This window comes from Giraffa tippelskirchi, chromosome X (assembly GCF_054371585.1).
Source record: "Giraffa tippelskirchi isolate mGirTip1 chromosome X, T2T-mGirTip1v1.2.pri, whole genome shotgun sequence".
In the NCBI taxonomy this organism is placed as follows: domain Eukaryota; kingdom Metazoa; phylum Chordata; class Mammalia; order Artiodactyla; family Giraffidae; genus Giraffa; species Giraffa tippelskirchi.
The window spans coordinates 20,019,809-20,038,784 of NC_137289.1; the positions used below are offsets into that span (position 1 = coordinate 20,019,809).

At 40.3% G+C, this 18,976-nt stretch overlaps 1 protein-coding gene across 16 annotated transcripts in view; it reads left to right on the forward strand.

Moving 5' to 3' along the window:
* Positions 1–494: 494 nt before the first annotated feature.
* Positions 495–18,976, forward strand: part of USP26 (ubiquitin specific peptidase 26) — a 46,318-nt gene continuing 27,836 nt past the window's right edge. Inside the window, exons 1-4 of one of the 16 annotated variants that reach the window (XM_081567521.1) lie at positions 495–579; positions 4,570–4,670; positions 5,261–5,306; positions 6,532–6,672. The gene's annotated coding sequence lies outside the window, so the exon portion shown is untranslated. Of the gene's footprint in view, positions 580–2,859; positions 3,054–4,569; positions 4,671–5,260; positions 5,307–6,531; positions 6,673–18,976 lie in introns of those variants that run through there. The other 15 variants (XM_081567511.1, XM_081567509.1, XM_081567515.1 and 12 more) reach the window with 15 other exon arrangements.

The window sequence follows — 18,976 nt, forward strand, 5'->3', positions numbered from 1 at the left end:
GTATCATCTCCGTTTCTTTTTTCCAATTTTAATATATGTGCTTCCTAAGCAAACCCTCTCAAATATAGTTGCTGTGGGGAATTAAATTCGCTGCTGAGATATTTGATATTTCACTTTAATTTTACCCTATTGCGCTTGAATTTTATCCCCAAAGCAGAAATGGTGGCAAAGAACTTTCTAGAAGGAGGCAAGTGCAATGCAAAGCGGAATAGGATGGTTGAAATAGTTTGAATTCACTGCTTGAACCAATCACAGAGTCTAGTTTGTCCTGTGCTTCCCACAATTCCTGCAACCCCAGTTCAAATGCAAACACTTGAAGCGGGAATTCTTTCCTCCAATAAGGGTGATGCTTGGGATACAGTCACGAGTTCGACATGCAGAGAAAGAGCGAGTGGATATTGTACCTGTCAATCATTCTTGCCTCAGCCAGTCAGAATCTTTATAGCCGAGACCATCCGCTGGCTATAAAAGGAGCGCACTTGCTTCTGGCCGCCGCCTTTTTCCATCTCGAAGTGCGTGCGTAGTGAGTTGGTCCTTTCAGCGGTGAGTGAACACAGCGGCTGCTCCTAGGTGAATAAGGTTAATTTAATTTTTATTTGTCATTGCTAGTTGACTATTTACAATGTGCTTTTTATAGAGGAATATACTTTAATAATATTGTAATTAATAATATACTTTAATAGTCTGGAGGGCTTTGGAGTTTTGGCTGTGTGGGTCCTTTAGGCGAACTTGGACACAGCGTTGTGCTTTATGGTACAGCGTGATACCTCTTTAATATTTTACTTGTTTTAAATATTGGTCTTGGTTCCCTTTCGTAAACGTTGTTAAGGTACGGTTAGCTGAGCAGGTACAGGGGAGTCTTGGGGCTGCCAGGGAGCTGAATTTGGCTTTTTATTTTAAATCTTTGCGTCATTGTTATCACTGTGTATTTAATTCTTGGTCTTGGTCCCTCCGTTTCTGTTGTTTTCAACCTGAAAAGGAGAAACTTAACAAACTGAGAGGAATTGTGCATGTGATTAGGACAGTTAGTCGCTTTTGGTTACCTTTGAGAGTAACTTTGTGCTTATGTGCCAGCGTGTGTGCCCGCGTGCCGGTGTGTCTGTGCGCGTGTGTGCCCATGCATGTGCACCTGCGTGCGTGCCTGTGTGTGTGCCCACATGCGTGCCCGCTTGCGTGCCTCCGTGTGTGCTCATGTGTGTGTGCCCGCTTGCGTGCCTCCATGTTTGCTCATGCACGCGTGCCCGCTTGCGTGCCTCCTTTTGTGCCCATGTGTGCGTGCGTGTGTGCGTGCCCGCATGTGCCCAGGCGTGCATGCGCATGCATGCCTGCGTGTGTGCCTATGCCTGCGTGCCTGCCCACGTGCATGCCTGCCTGCTTGCCTGCGTGTGTTCCCACGCCTGCGTGCATGCCTATGTGCGAGCCCACCTCGTGCATGCCCGCGTGGGTGCCCGTATGTGTGAGTTCTCATTTGTGTCATTAAATTTTAGAATCAATCCTCTCAGATGCTGATTTAATTAAAAAGAAAAAAAAAAACTTCCGAAATTTTAAGCTTGGAAATGAGGAAATCAAAGGTCTGATTGGCACAGGAGTTGTTCTCTAGTGACTTTAAATAGCTTTCAGTCACCGTTGGGGCAGTTTTATGTTTTTGTTTAATGTACTTGTGTATTTGATATCATATTTGACCAAACGTGGTCCTGGGGTTTTTCACGTGTTTTCCTTTAAAAGCCTGATCTTATTGGCACTTGGTGTTTTACAAACACTGTGGATACCCTAAAGCCTCTCTTCAGCCAATATTGGATGCAGTTTGGCCTTTAATTTTAGGTAACAATTGTTTGTTCATTCTCTTTGAATTTCAGTTAAGTTTCCTTGTTGGGGATTTCATAGTTTTCTTATGAAAGGTTTTGTAAAAATTTAGATTTACAGGGGGAGAAAATTAAGTCAGATTACGTGCTTTTTATTTGGTAATTGTGTATTTGGTATAGTTTTATTTTCTAAATTGTGCTTTTATAGCCCATTTCATAAATTTCTTTAAAAATAATCATTTTGGGGTACCCAGGATTTACAAATGCAGGATTTAATCATCAGGCAGAGTCTTTAGTGTTTCACGATAGTGAATGCACTTAAGTGTCTGTCATAGGCTGCCTTGTAATGTGGTTTGGCACTTTTACAGAGGAATTGTGTGTTTGGTATCATTTGAATCCATTAAATGTAGATCCTGGTCCTTTTCACAAGCTTTGTGTTAAAACAAAAAACAAAAACTCGTATGTTGTCTTCAGTTCACAAATAAGGAAACAAGTTTTCTAATCGATAGATTTATGGTATTTTCAGTGTAAAAATACACACCTGGACAAGCTGAGTGGCCACGAGCTTGTTTTAGGACAGTGGATGCTCAAAAATGCCTGGTAATGCCTGGTACTGGCCAGAGTTGAGTGGCGTTTTGGATTTCGTCTCCTGTAAAATCACATGTTGAATATGAGGTTATTCCATAAAATATTCTGTCCCTAGCCTTTGGCATATATTGCTTTGAAAGATGTGAGACATTTAAAGATAAAAATCAGGAAAGTAACGGGGAGATGGAGGGCTTTGTGTTTCCAGGCAGCGAAGTCGTGTTGTGCAGTTTTGAGTTTAATTTTACTGGCTCAGTGTGCATTTAACAGAATAGTAATTTTAACATTTCGGTCCGGGTCCTCTTTCCCAGGTCCCTTTCCCCCTGTTATTGCACAGGGGGAAAATGATTTGTACAGTTTCTGTTCATAAGCAAGAAGGAGAGCCGTGTTGCGTACCAGGGTAGTCAGGACCGAAAACGGCGGGAATTCCAAGCCCCGCCCCAACGTGCTGCTGGCCCCACCCTGTTGGCCACATGCCCCGGAGGTTTTTGCGCTTAAGCATAGAGCGAGCGGAGGCTTCGGTTTCGGAAATCTAAATGGTAATGGCTGCTTGTGCCTCCGCTACCTGACATGTATTCATGGGGAGAATTAAATGAAAGGAAAACCCTTGTCTCTCAGAAACCCAAGGACCAAACTCACTGAGAGGAACCCAATCCTTGCTTTGAGGTAAAATGATGCTGTTATTGAATTTGTCTGCTTTGTTCTTGATTTCTACTTGAATTATGTGCGTTTTTCAGTATCTCAGTGAGTGGTGGACACCTTTTTTGGTAGAACACTAGAGATTTCCAGGAAAATTCTCTTCCTGGATTATGTTTAGAAATCAGAAAGTTGGATTGTTGGTAGGGTTGAAAGCTACTTCGCCTCTGTTAGATGACATACCGAGGTTTTAGGCACTGGGACATTAAGTAGCATCACAAATACTACCATTTCAAGCTCTAAACCTCATTTTTGATTGTGGGATTTAGGTCCAAGGGTCAGGCTTGAAGGCATCTTTATTGCATCTACTTTGCTCATAGGATCCCTAGCGGGCATATTTTCCAAAGAACACATCCACAAAAGCCAATATTAGCAATAGTTAACATTTCTCTCATTGCTAGTACCTTGAAGGATCTGTGCTCAGTTTCCAACAGCAGCAATGTTATTTAATGGTTTGGATTATTCATAAAAGTACCCCTAATGATACTAGCTACTTTCTGCTGTCTGTGATTTTCTAACTAACTGTTACTGATTACTTACTCTAATACCTCATGAAATGTTGTTTTGGAGTGTGGTGAACAGCTCAACCTCCCATTTCAAAGGTTTAAGTCTTTAGCTATGGTATTTATGGAAATAAAATAAACAGATCATTTTGAGACGCACCTCCCCCCCCCCATAGAAGTTAAGGGACATTGCCTTTTAGCCTAATATTTCATGCTTTCCCTCTGATGTTTGATTAAAGCAGGATGAACTATGGTTCATTTTGAAGGAGCAGTCAGACCTCTGAAGCAGCAATCTCATCTGATCTTGTAGCCACAAGATGAGTGCTGTCCCTTACATTATATTTCACTCTGCATGATTGGGTACCCACCAACCATTTCCAAAAGTTCCTCTGGATAAGGGGAAAAAAGAGGATGTTTGTTCCAGCCACTCACCTAAATAAGTTCCCAAGTTAAGTAGCTTTCCCTCTGTGGTGCTAAGCTGTCCACCTTCAGGCAAGTCTCCTTGCAGATTTGTTCAGTTACTACCTTTTTCAGAATCTACTGTGGAAGAGTCCAGTACTGATAAATCTGTGGACTTGTAACATGTAGAAAAAGGAACCAGAACCAGCCAGATGAATAAACGCATTGCTGTGTAGTGAGAGGTGAGGGGTGTTGGGCAGAGGGCAACTCTGCTGTCTCCTGGCTCATTACACAAGGTGTTGGACCCCTTCCCTGTGTCTCTAGAAATAGGAACTACCAGCAGTGGCAGGGTCACTCCTGGACACTGCTGACTAACCCAATGGTACAGACCATGTTTCTACGACCAGTTGTTTTAATTAAGCAGGAGCATGTTTTTACCCATACTTATTTGTATTCCTCTGTACACTGTGAGTGCTACTGTTACAGAGACATTGGCAAAATCAGACTGCTTGAATTTCAAAGAAACCTCACTTTGACTTTTTAAAACCAGAATTTTGACTTTTCGTTTTATTCTTTTTGGAAAGCCAGTAGCAGACAGTCGACATATGGAATGGACTAGATTGTAGAAAACAAACTTCGGGAGTCAAGAGTGCAGGGTGCTGCTTAAATTCCTCTGTTTCAACAGGTATGAGAATGTGGATCTGAATGTAATTTTAGAGCCCAGCTCTATCTATGGAAAAGGGGGAGGGATGAGATTCATGGACCAAGTGGGGAGCAGGGAGTGGTAGTCTGCCAGCCTACCTACCCTCATTGTGACATTTGGTACGAGTCCTGAAGGCATAGGCCAGCAATTAAGGTAATATGTAGGTCATACGCCTCCAAGTCTTTACCCTTCCATACATTTTGGGCATTTTCCTGCCCTACAGACATTGCTGGGACCACATATCATGTTTCATATACAGTAAGACTTCAGCCTCTAAGTTTGAGAGACACTCAGCTCATTTTCACTCTAAGACAGGTCTGGTAGTTCAGCTGACTTCTAAAATATTCAACACTTGGTACCACTGTTAAAAATTTTCAATGGATTCAGGTATTGGAAGCTGGAGATAAGATTCGAGATTTGCATGCTTAAGTCTCCCTGACCCCTGTGTTTCCTGTTCAGTTACACTGTGGGATGAATGGGTTTGGGTGAGGTGATCATGACAAAAAGTGCTAATGTTATTGGATTACATTTAAGCTCCTGTATAATAAATGCTCTCCCTTGTCTCTGTCCAGGTCATAGTCTCTGTCAGTACAGCGGCCAAACCACAAGGCTTGATTGGTAAGAATTCCCATTGTTTGGTGCTGTTTTCCCCGGATTGCTCTCTGATGTCTCTTTAAAACATGTAAAGGTCTTGTGTGTGAACCTGATTTCACCTTTGCAGGAAATTTTCTGACAAGGTAGGTAGTAGCTGGGTCTGGATTCCTTTCTGGTGAGTGATGAGATTTCATATTAATTTAGGATTGAAGCTTTCAGAATATTGGACTACCAAATCGCAGCGTGGGACATCTAACCACAGTTTTTACATTTGGAGTTGTTGCTCACTCTGGCATACATTTTGGAATGCAGTCTTCCCCTGCAATCATCTAACAATAAGCCTTATAAACTAGAATCATGTGTAAATGCCTGCATTATGTAGCTCTAATGCTTGGTACTTTATAACTTGCCACTTGGGTTGCTTTGGAGTCAGTCAGGTCACAGTTCCAATCTGATTGCACCAGTAACTGTGTGTAGACATAAATACTAGAGTGGGTAGCCATTTCCCTCTCCAGAGAATCTTCCCGACCCAGAGATCGAACCCGTGTCTCCTGCATTGCAGGCAGATTCTTTACCGTCTGAGCTACCAAGGAAGTCCACACTTTTAAGAAGTTCTAGCCAAAGTCCAGAAGGAGCTGATGAGGTTGCCACACTGTGGTTGGATCAGGCAGAATCTGCAGAGAACTCTAGTAGAATACCGCATTAGGACTCTGGATAGCCACGAGTGCCTCAGGAGAGTCTCGAAACTGCTAGATCCCCAAAGGCAAACCTGTGCGCTTCTGCTAGAGTTCTTCCAGAGTCAAGAGTAGAGGTTCTGCTCTCCTTGCTTGGGTCTTTCTCTAGCTAATGATGCAGTCTTTACTGTCTAGAGAAGGACTTCCCTAGAGGAGGCAAGGCAAGAGATGTCAGCTAAAAGCACAGTGCGGTGAACTTCTCTGGTGGCCCAGTGGCTCCCAATGCAGGAGACTGGGGTTCGATCCCTGGTCAGGGAACTACTATCCTACATGCTGCAACTAAAAATTCACATGCTTCAACTAAAGATCCCGCATGCCTCAACGAAGATGGAAGAACTCACGTGCTGCCACTAGAGACCCGGTGCAGCCAAATAAATAAATGAAAATATTAAAAAAACAAATAAAAGCATGGTGGGAAGAGAGTAGAGGAGAATGATTGTTCATAGTGTACAAAGGTACATGTGTAGCTTGCTGGTCAGGGAATAACTTTTCTAAACATGATCTCTTCTCAACAGATCCAGTTTCACTGTTTCCACCTGGGGTGATAAGGACGTGCCTCTCAGGATCTTTGTGAAGGTGAGGACATTTGAGAGTCACAGAAGAGTGTTTTTATTAATACTTCATTTTGATTCACAAAAGAAGCAAAATGGCTGCAGGTAAAGATTTTAACAGCTTGCATGAGTGTTAATTAGAAACAACTAGAAGCCTTGGATGTTGGTGTCACTTGTTTAATTTAAATATCTTTGCAAAGAAACTGGTCCTTAATCAGTTAAAGTCATAGCTGGCATCCAGCCATAAGGAAACCCCAAAACCCATCTGTTCTTTGGACTTTTGACCAAAGCAGTCACCCCACACACACCTAGTTAGTATAAGTGTAGATCATTTGGATACTTCAATCCAGTGGGAATTTTGATTCCTCATTTAAGCAAAAATCTTTCCAGCTACCTATTTTAGCATCTCTCATTTTTGGCTCGGAGAAGGCAGTGGCACCCCACTCCAGTACTCTTGCCTGGAAAATCCCATGGACGGAGGAGCCTGGTAGGCTACAGTCCATGGGGTCGCTAAGAGTCGGACACGACTGAGCGACTTCACTTTCACTTTTCCCTTTCATGCACTGGAGAAGGAAATGGCAACCCACTCCAGTATTCTTGCCTGGAGAATCCCAGGGACGGCGGAGCCTGGTGGGCTGCCATCTATGGGGTCGCACAGAGTCGGACACGACTGAAGCGACTTAGCAGTAGCAGTAGCAGCATTTTTGGCTATTCTATAGACCTGTTTTCTCCATTTATGTATGTAGTTAGGTTGGAAATGTCAAAGAACCACAGGGGAATGTTTATGAAATTCCATAAAAATATGCTTTCACAAGACCGAGATTTATTGGTATTCCAGAGGAGCTAGCTGGTAATGACTTCTTTTCCATTGGAGCCTGCTCCTCGCCGCCTCTCTCTCACCTTGAACTTTTGCTTGAATCTAGGAATCAATTTTGTCTAATTTCCAAATGTTACTTGTAGGTGGTCTGGTTGGATTCTTTACACACACACAGACACACACACAGACACACACACAGACACACACACACACAGACACACACACAGACACACACACACACACACACACACACACACACACACACACACACACACACACACACACACACACACACACACACACACACACACACACACACACACACACCCAAAAATGGAAGGTAACTCAGTGCATCTTAATAACATAAATACTACCCTTATCCTGAAAGCTTTTATTCTTCCTTCCTGTTATTTTGTTTTGTGATTTCTCAGCAGAATCAAGAGATATAATGATAATTTTATTAAAATGAGAGGTTCTCTTAGCAGTACCATGATCCAACTGTCTCATTTCATGGTAAACTCTACTCGTCATTTGTAGGTATTTGTGGGAATTCATATTTTTCATGGAGTTCTAATGAGTCAAAAGTGATCCAGAAAAGACTATCCTTTGGTCACTGACTGTCCAGCTGTGGGCCTGGCATGCATTCCTTGCACTCTGTCTGTGCACAAAATGGGTGCACAAACCAGTCTCAAAATAAAAGTTTGTGTTTTTTAAAAAATTTGTATCAAACTTATACAAGTATGACATTTAAAGAATAAAATAATTCCATGAGGTTTACTCATCAAAATAATGCTTCCCCCAGTCTACCACCATTCCATTTCCTGTTCATCATGTTTATCCAGAAGTGATATGTGATTTTGCAATTGTAGAAGTAACTGGTGCTAAAAAGGGCTCAGAAAATCATGAGAGCACTAAAAGGATTTTAGATGTAGTTCTTTGGCCACTTATTGTCTGTTTTTCTAAGGGAAGAAGAATTGCAGTGGATAAATCCTCAGAAAAGGAGTCAGAGGGAATGACAAGTAGGAAATGGGTCTCTTACCTTCAGGGATCTGCAGCCCAGCCCAGAGATAAGGGGAGAAGGCTTGAAACAGTAGGGCTGTGCTCCCGAGAATGAGGACAAAGCAGACAGTCAGGATAGGGCTTTTGGTGTGAAAGGTGTCATTGGCATTGTGGGTTCAGGGGGTGTCTCCTACCCCCCTGTCTTCTTAATCCTCCCTGTGCTTCAGCATCTCCTCAACTAAACAAGTAAATAACATAAAGGATATCACAGATCTGGAAGCTCTATTACTGTGGTCTGAGATGTAGCTAGCAAATACGGACGGAGATGTATATATCAGGAGGCAAAACCATGACTTAAACTTTCATGTGTCTTCCCACCTTCTGCCTTGGGGTTTGATTCAACTAATCAAAGTAATATCTAAAGATGATTTTTAGTGGGCAAAGATATCAATGTAGATGAGACTTGAAGGCAATCTCAGTTTGAGATGTATCAATTAATTGCTTTAAATGCTTCATTTAGATATATATATGCCATCTACGGTCTATTTATCAAACACTTGAATAAAGAACTGGTAGCTCCACACTTTTAACACTGTCATCTTTCTTGGTCTGTTATTACAGTGACAGATTGATGGCTCTTGATACATGAGGAAAGGATGGTAGTATTGATCATCTTTTTATCATCTAGAGCCTGAGAATGGCTCCTTTTAGCCTTGAAAAGTTATTGTACTCACCAAAATGCAGAAGAATATTTGGATTCCACTGTTGTTGTTTTATATACTAATTTCTTAGTGGTAGTTTCTCAACCTGGAACAGTTCAGGCTTAGATATATAAACACATCATGAAGGAGATAGGTCAACTTAGGCAGTATGGAAACAAGTGAAGGAAAAGTGTGTGAACTGGAAAGTACTCAATAGGTGATTCATAGACCATTTGTAAGGAGACCATCATCAAAGAACCTTTCTCAGTTCTCAGAATTAGTGTATATATTTGATTAGTTTTTCTCCAGAGCATCTTGAGCCCACTGGAAAATGAGTAGTTTGGAATTGGATTGGTTTGTCTATTCACATCTGCAGTAACATGGGAAGAGCAGTTAAGAATTGTAGAGATTTAAGGGTCTCCAGTACAATGCTCCAAGTATGTATAAGGAAGAAGAAGATGCCAGTGCCCATTGTGAGTATAGGAGAGAGAACTGCCCTTTAGGCAAAGTTCAGAAACTGGTGATGGAGATGACTCATGACCATTTTTCTCTGAATTTTGTGTTTCTTTGTTGCTGTAGGCTTTGCTGCTCCTGTCTCTTGTGGATTTTTTATTGGGCCTCTGAAAAATGACCCTGGGAATAAGTGGCCTCTCAGCTTCTCATTTGTTTAGAGTTGCATCTCTGGTACACACTTTTTGCACATGAGCTGTTTTGAGGGTGAGAGTGTTCCAATATATTCCTCAAGACACTGTTTCACTTCAGTCTTCCCGTATTCCATATCTTTCTTCTGGAGTTGAATATGAAGTCATGGTCGGTACCTGTAATATTTCATTTCCCTCTTGTGATCTTTCGTTGATTTTTTTTCAGGAGGGCTCAGCTAAGTTTTTAAGTTTTAATTCCATACATTGATCAATTTCTTTTTCTTATTTTGGGCTAGTTCTGTGTGCTGAGATTCAGTGCCTTTTTTTCTCTACTTTTTTGTTTTCTAGCCCAGATCTTTGTTTTCTTAGTATATTCTTTGTGAGGTTTCATGGCAATGACACTTGTGAAGGTGATATGGTTTGTGTCTGTCAGAAAGCATCTATTCAGCTAAATCCTGTCTCTTTTCTATGAATATCAGCAGGCCATCTAGAATCTGCTCTAAGCTTCGGTTTTCTCCATCCCTTCCCTGCTGGGCTAGACTTTATCATGTTTCATCTTTGATATATGTTTCCTAGTTCCACAAATTCCTCTGCTCTGTGCCCTTAAGAAGCATACAATTCCTATATGCCAATCCACCTACAAGAATTTTCCCTAGAAAATCATCCAGTTAGTCTGTTAACTCTTTTATACTGGTACTCCTGGACTTTTCTTTTAATCTGTCTAGTTTTTTTTTTTTTTTGTCTTAATTTTCAAGAGGTATTTTCCTACTTGGTATTTCCATATCCTTTGTGCTTCTTAATCATTTCCTACTCATGGCTTCTTCAGTGAGTGGAAGTGGAGTCAACCCCCTCTGATTATTGAGTTCTTACATATCATTATTTCTTAGGTTCTCCACGACCTTGGTCACCCTTTGTGATCTTGTAACAACTTAAACACCCTTGTTTGTACAATACACTCTTACAGAGAATGTAGACTCACATGTATTTCCTTTATTTGTCCCTTCTGGTCTTAAAGATCTGACATTTTCCTGTCTGCACAGGCTGACTTATAAGATCTCATAGTTAATATTAAGAACTCTTACTTTGAACTTAACCTGTTTTCATTCTTCCACTGCTGATGTTCTTTGATGTGGCTGATTACTTAACTTCTGTGAACTTCAGTTACTCTAAGTATAAAATGGAGACGATGAGATCTGCCCCAGCTTCTTAAAGCGGCTGTTACGAGAGCAGAGGTTAAAGCATTGTTGAATACTGGGTCCTCAGAAATATCACCAGAATACCTTGTTGATAAGGACAAGTTGAGTTTATCCTTAACTGTGGTAAGGAAGAGTACTATCTTGAAGGCTAAATGGGGATAATTATGCGGTTTGGGAACCTGATTACAGGTGGCTGTTGGAGTATGGGAGATTGATTAGGATTAGGTAAAGTTCATGACATAATATTACACTTTGGGTTGGTGGACACAACAAGGCAAGGTTTTTGAGACAAGGGTATTGATCTCAATCCTATGCTGAAAGTCTGTTTGCGATTCATATGAGTATCTTTGGGACATCTCTGGAATGAGCCACAGAATTATTTGCAGTGTCTTTCCTCAAGAGCAAGAGTTACCTGGAATTGTAAAGTCATGTTGATGAATACAGTAGAATAGTTACATTATCTGGTAGGATAGCTGAAGAGTAAAATCATGTTAATGTAGGCGGTGAGCTGTGAGGAAGTTGAAGCTTTTAGTGCTTGATATACAAAAGCACTTTGTAAATGATAAGAACTGTATAAATGGTGGTCATATTCATAAGGCAAGTGTTTCACTTGTTTTTGATTCTTATGCCTTTTTATCTAAATGCAATATTTTTCTGCTGAAACTCAGTAGAAAGAGGAATCTGTATTTAGAATGACTAAACTTCTGATATTTAGCTCTTTGATGCCTGGGACCAGCCTTGAAAAAGTCGTGTGTAACCTCTACAAAATTTTCCTCAACCTTTTAAAGCAACTAATCACAAGAGATAATGAAGGCAAAGTCAGGGAGTTTTAATTCAGGTTAAACCTTCAAAATAAGATAAAACATTTAGGGACAAATACATGCCAACATGGTGAGTGAAGCAAAACTCCTCACTTAGCCAATCAAGAGTCAGCCTTCTGCCTTCCTTATCTGAAAATAAAATCTTGGTAGGTCTATCCTTTATAACTTCCATTTTGACATAACACTGGCTCACTAGGTAACTCCAGCTACATGGTATATAGACTGTTTTTAAAAGCTCATTGGCCATAAACTTTAGGATAGGTTGTTTAACTCATAGACTAATATAGGTAAAATATCATAGGAATATTATATTTAACATTGGACTAGCAGTTCAAATATAGTTCTCCCAAGAGAGTTATTGCAGGTCCTTTATCTCTAGGCAACATAAATATCAGATCAACACTATTGATTAGTTCTCTTTTACTTCGATAGTCAGGTGTGAATTATTTTTAATATATCTGACACTGTCATAGAAAATAAGTGGACACAGAGGAAAGAGCACTGAGGTATTTGACCACTGTTGTACAAATGTGGACCATCATGAAATAGAAAAACTGGAAGTTTTCAAAGACTACATAGTACTTTTCCTATCTCATAGTACTTTTTTATCTCAGGTAAAAGCAATGAAGAAAATAGATTTGCTTAGGATTCAGAGTGCATGACATACTTGAAATAAACTCACGACAAGGCCAGACATGGAAGAGAGAATTTAAAAACATGGCAAGAAATGATCCTGTTCTCAAGGATCTTACAATCTAGTTAGAGAGACAAAACTAACTTAAATTCATTTCATCTGTATAATGAGTTAAGAGGAAGGAAACATTGCAATTTCAATAGAGAAGTCTTAGAAAAGGTCAATGGTGGGGTGCTTCTTGGTTTGGCTTCCCAAGGATAGAGGGAAAGTCAGAATCCACAGGGGCTTCCCAGGTGACGCAGTGGTAAAGAATCGCCTGCCACTGCAAGAGACATGGGTTCTATCCCTCGATCAGGAAGATGCCCTGGAGAAGGGAATGGCAACCCACTCCAGTGTTCTTGCCTGGAGAATCCCGTGGACAGAGAAGTCTGGCAGTCCGTGGGGTTGCAGAAGAACTGGACACAACTGAGCACACGCACACGAAATCCATAAAGGAGAGGGAGGGTACTCAAGAGAAAGGTGTGAGGTAGGAGGACAGAAGTGGGAGGGCACAGACAGACCTGTGATGTTTACAGTTGAATTGCTGATGGAAATATGCTGCTGCCACCAGATTGACATCTTTCTCGGCTGTGGTGCAGCTTGGCCCTGAGTATACAGATGCTTTATTGGATTATTATGTCTGTGACACTGCAGCTATTAGTCACACTCAGCCACAGGACCTGACAATAGAATGATGTTCTATTTTTACTTCTGTACCAAAAAATGCCCCGGAAGTACTGAAATTATGACCAGCAAATTAATTTCTTTGCATTTGGACTAGAAGTAAAAGAACAGGGACTAATTCTACATTCAGTCTATAAATCTCCAGAGTTGTTTAGAAACATTTTGTGTTAACAGTTTAGGCTGAGTTTTACATTAAGTATTACACTCCTCCCCAGAGGAACTGGTGAGAAAAATATCTGATCAGAGCATTTCAGTGTTGTTCAAGGGTGTCAAACAGATGCTTGCACATATATGCACACACAGTTGTAACACTGATTATTTTGCAAGGTCAGAAAAGGAGTAGCTGTTTTGTGCCACATGGTAGTTGCTTTCCTGAGTATAGAAATAAAATCGGCCACTTCATCCAAGCTTCTCACAGAGGTTTTCTTGGCGATCTGTGTGTGTACCAGGAAATTAGCACACAGGACCATTTATATTCTTATTTATATTGAGTTCCTGATAAGATCAGTTAAGCCACGTTCTCAGTATTCTTCCCTAGTACTTGGTCCATAGTCTCAAACTGTCATAGGCAGGCGGGCCCTTGGAGATCGCTGTCCACTGATAAGTGAAGAAATGTCAGTGTAGTGAGATAGTGACCACATAGACTGTGATTGAGCTGACACTACCATCTTGTCTCCTGCTTTGTATTGTCATTTTCATTCTGTTGTGAACCTTTACTCTTCCCAGAGGTCCTCCATACATTAACACATGTATTTGAAGTGAGTGCATGGAGAACGAAAGGAACAGTGATAGTGTGCCTGTTTGTGGGGAATGCTCTCCCCCACCCACTGCGTGTTCTGCACACATGGACATACACAGCAGGGCAACCATATGACAGCCTATGTCACCTGTAAGGCCAAGAGTTCTATTTGTAAAGATGCGTTTTATTGCTTTAACTTTTGGGGGTGGGACACAGGTTGACATTGTATACCATCTCATTGTATACCATCTCTTTGGGAAACAAAAGGCTTTTGCACGTATCCATAGACATACAGTTTTTAGGAGTTCAGGGGCCAACCTCAGGAGTCCAGCATATTACCCACAGTAAGAATTCCTCTTCATGTTATAAGCACTTCTTTATTTGATCATAAAACATTTGATTGCCTGCCATGTACTCTGGGCCCTGTGCCAGTTCCTTGCTAAGTAGCCCTGTGACCTTGGGGTCACCTCCCCAACTCTAAGTTTTGTGTATAAGATTAGCGTGTTTTAATGGAATGATCTCTAAAGTCTCTTATAGTGTTTTATGTCCTCAGCCTTGTTCTAAGTACAGATAGGAATGCACAGTCCAAGCATCTAATAAAGCAGAACAGTGACCAGGACCAGGCAAAAGCAAGAACCAAAGGGAAAAGGGATGGGTGGCTCCTGTTTAGTCATTTGAAACAGACACTTAGTCAAAGAAACTGTTTCACTGGTGTGTGAGAACTACAGCACTGTGTTTGTCTCCACATGTGGCCTCTATATAATAATGGATGCTCACATCATTAATCCGTTTGGGCTGTTGCATAATTTTTTTTTATTTTATTGATGAGTTGCTTTAAAACTTTAAAAAAATTCACTCCTTTTCAACCAAGTACTTAATGGGTCAAGTTACTGTTACTGGACTGCAGGAGGTCAGGGAGATGGTACCCTGTGTCAAGAAGAGCAGAGTTTCACCCAAACTCTTCCAAAGTAAACTATGTTTAAAATGTTTATGTTATTACAGGCTCTACTGAAAGCATTTCTAAAGCTCTTAGTAAACTTGTCCCTAGGCTGCTTGGGTCTGTATTTATTCAGCCTTCAAAACATTCATTTGCTCATTTCAGGCATGTGTTTGTTTTATTTTTTTTTTGTTTGTTTGTTTTATTTTTTTCAACATGATTTAATTTAACTGAGACTTCAAGTTTGTATCAGGATGTCCAAATAAGTTCATTAATTCTGGGAGATTTTCTCCTAACAAGTAGAAATGCATCAACATCAAATAATGACATATTAAAGTTATTAAATTGAAAATATTTTTATGCTCACCCTGGAGCTTAAATAGGTCAGTCAATAATAATCAAATGCCACCCAAGCACTCACAATTTTCTGAGAAGAGAAAATTAGTTGGTTTTAATATGTCTGAAAGATAAATCAGACTATCAGTGTTTTATCATTCATATGAGAAATTTATATAACTCACATTAAACAAACAAATCAGATCAACTGGAAAATTAGAGTAACTAAATGTTATAGGGGAAAGAATTTTATTAGAAGAGTAACAAAGACACTCAGGCTGCTAAGATCATACCCAGAAGAGCAGCGAGAAAGTGCAGACAGATGAGGGTAGAAGGTGTAATGAAGGCACAGGTTTCCTGGAGTTCTTAGGAGTAAACAGCGAGAGCCCAAGGTAATTAGATTCATAACAAGTAGCTGGCTAAGCCTAGAATATGCCAGCACACTGGAGAAGAGGACAGATAGTATAAATGTTGACTTTACTCCCTTTAATTTAAATTTAAAATATTTTGGAGTCAAAAATAAAAATGCTTTTAAACACAGTTGCATTTGTGGTGATGATCAGGAACTTTCTCTGTCGTGTTTCTCTACCCTTTCTCTAGCATCTGTTTTTATTTTTTTAATATTTGTTTTTAGTTTCGGCTATTTCCCTATCTACATATACTCTCTTAATACTCATTGTTTAAATTTTTATCTTGCTGCTGCTGCTAAGTCGCTTCAGTCGTGTCCGACTCTGTGCGACCCCATAGACGGCAGCCCACCAGGCTCCTCTGTCCATGGGATTTTCCAGGCAAGAGTACTGGAGGGGGGTGCCATTGCCTTCTCCAATTTTTATCTTAGGAGATTGCATATTGTATTCTGCTCTGATGGCTCATTTACCCCACTCTCATCTTCAGCTTCTTTCCCCCAAAATTGCATCACCATTTCTCTACTATTTTAGCCACTGTACTGTAACATTCATCTCTTGTTGCGTCAAGAATCCATACTTAACAAGGACATGTATTTTGCACGTCTGTCCTTCGCTTCATTTCTTTCCCTTTTATATTCTGCACTCTGTCAAGCATACCTTTTCTTTTACATTATCAAGGTTGTTAAAAGCACTCTATTTTTTATAATCACCTTATTTTGTGGGCTAAATCATTAAGTAAATTCCTAAAGGTATGCATAAGGCAGAGTTTCTGAACTATTAATTATTTGAAAATATTTTTATTTAGACCTCACACTTGAACACACTGTGTTCAAAACCATGGGTCCAGAGTTTTCTTTTTAAATTTTTCTTTGTTTTATCTTTTTTGGATCTTCTATTAGATAGATACTGGGTCTCCTGGACCAATCATCTGTTATGTTTGTATTTCTCCTTACCTCTGTCTTATACTTTTGCTCTATATTCTGGGAGCATATTCTCAATCTTAAGAAACTTGTGATTCATCAGACACCCTTTTCTAGGCCCCAGTGAATTCCCTACTCTCTGTTACCTGGGTCTTTCATGGGACATATTCTTAATAGGATCTCTGAAGTTTCTCACTCATAATTGTGACTCCAACTATGGTGATAGTAGACACAAACGTCATTATTTCTAATCTTAGTTGTGTTCTCTAAGAAATAAAATATAAACCTCCTTTCCTCTCTGTCTTCCCCTTAATTTCTCATGAAAATATGGTTTCTCCTTCCCTTGGAATATCATCATGCAATACAGGCATCAACTATAAACTTTTCTATTTGCCAACATATCATGAGGGTTGCCTTTCATGCTGTTAATGCCTGGGATTTGAATAGAATTTATTTTGTGAACTTGTTCCACGTCTGATTTCTATATCCTTTCCTCTTGAATCTGGGTAAATAAAAATAGTACAAGATCATGCATTAAACGAGCCATTTCAAAACATCTCAAGTAACAGATAGAAAAAAGGAGGAGGTTACTTGTGTAGGAGTCTGCCTATGCAGATAATTACAAAGTTAAAAATCTACAGTAAGCACTGTTCCTTTGAGCTGCAAATTAACTCATTCTTATTTGGCAGAAAGAAAGTGAAAGTGAAAGTCACTCAGTCGACCCCATGGACTATATAGTCCACGGAGTTCTCCAGGCCAGAATACTGGAGTGGGGAATCTTCCTGACCCAAGAATCGGACCGGGGTCTCCTGCATTGCAGGCGGATTTTTTTAGCAACTGAGCTATCAGGGAAGCCCTAATTGGCAGAATGCCCCCCAAATACCACCTTGGTGATCCAAATCATTTTTACTTTAGTATATGTCAACAAGTCACTTAATTTAAGCTCTACACTGCACTTTGCTCCTTGAAATATATAGCATCCCTTCTGTCACAGAAATTCTTGAGACTTTTCCTGCAGTAATGTTGTTTTGTGCTAAATGGAAACTTTCCAGATGATGGGCTCATCCAGCCTCCTACTTGCTGCAAGACTCTTGGCACACTTAGCCCTACCAGTTTCTCCTGCCTGGTAGTTAACCAAATCCTTCATCTTGAACAGAGAGTCTATACTGTCACTGGGTACAAGAAATAGGTAAATGAAATAGGTTTTTCCCAATATTTAAAACTATCTCATGGTGCCCAAAGCAAGATTGTGAAATAAGGGTCAGGCTTCTGATTTTAGAGCTTGATCTTACAATTTGGAGCTAGAAGGCTCTTGTTTCTTTGAAGAACTGTTTCTTGTATTTTCTTTTCCATTCATTGTTCACTTAAGCTTCTCTTATTAGGGCCAAAGTTTCATATGCTATTCCTCACTTCACAGCCTGTGAAAGCATACACAGATTATCTTTTTGGAAGTGACTGGTTGTGGGGGGACAAGTCTTTCATACTTAGAAGTGACTAAAAGAAATAAGACCTTCAACATTACTGTCCATTCTACCTCATTGGAGCATTCATTATGTGCCTCTCTATATCTGGATTTACAAAGCAAAGAGGGCATTCTAGAAGACAGTATGTTAGCAATTGAGAAGCCACCAACTTCAATTCATTAATTGCTTCTGTAGTCTTCTTTTAACATGTGTCAAGGATTTTACTAGAGCAAACTTTTGTTTGTGGTTAATATTTAGAAAAACCAGCATAATTGTCTATTTTTACTGTATTCTGAGGCTGAACATTAAACCATCCTAGAGATGTTAAGATTTGGATATGGTTTGCCTGTAAGATTACCCCAGTACATTTGTTAGTGAATCTTTTACATGAATTGATACAACTTTTAAAACATTAATTTTTACTCTGATCCTAAATGCAGTGTAATAATCTACATAGTGTTTTTAAGCGCTCAAAGCAACTGTGAGAAGAAAGATTTTTACAATCCAGGGGAAAAAAATGTAAATTTTTAGTATTTCATTAGTATTAGGGGAAAAAGGCATTTTAAATGTTCATATTGTGGTAAGTGGACTTCCCTGGTAGCTCAGCTGATAAAGAATCCACCTGCAATGCAGGAGACCCCAGTTTGATTCCTGGTTGGGAAGATCTCCTGGAGAAGGGATAGGCCACCCATTCCAGTATTCTTGGGCTGCCCTGGTGGCTCAGGTGGTAAAGAATCCACCTGCAATGTGGGAGACCTGGTTCTACCCCTTGGTTGGGAAAATCCCCTGGAGGAGGGCATGGCAACCCACTCCAGTATTCTTGCCTGGAGAATCCCATGGACAGAGGAGCCTGGCGGGCTACAGTTCATGGGGTCGCAGAGTCGGACACGACTGAGCCACTAAGCACAGCACATTGTGGTAAGTAGTGTTTTTTAAAATTGTGTGTAATTTCAAGGCAAGATTAAGATCTGTTCTTGTTGTCAGTTTTCTGTGCTCTTCCACCAATCTGCTGAACAGAATGCATTTCAACAGAGCAGAATGGTAGTATTAGGAATTATTAGGACTTGTGTGTCAT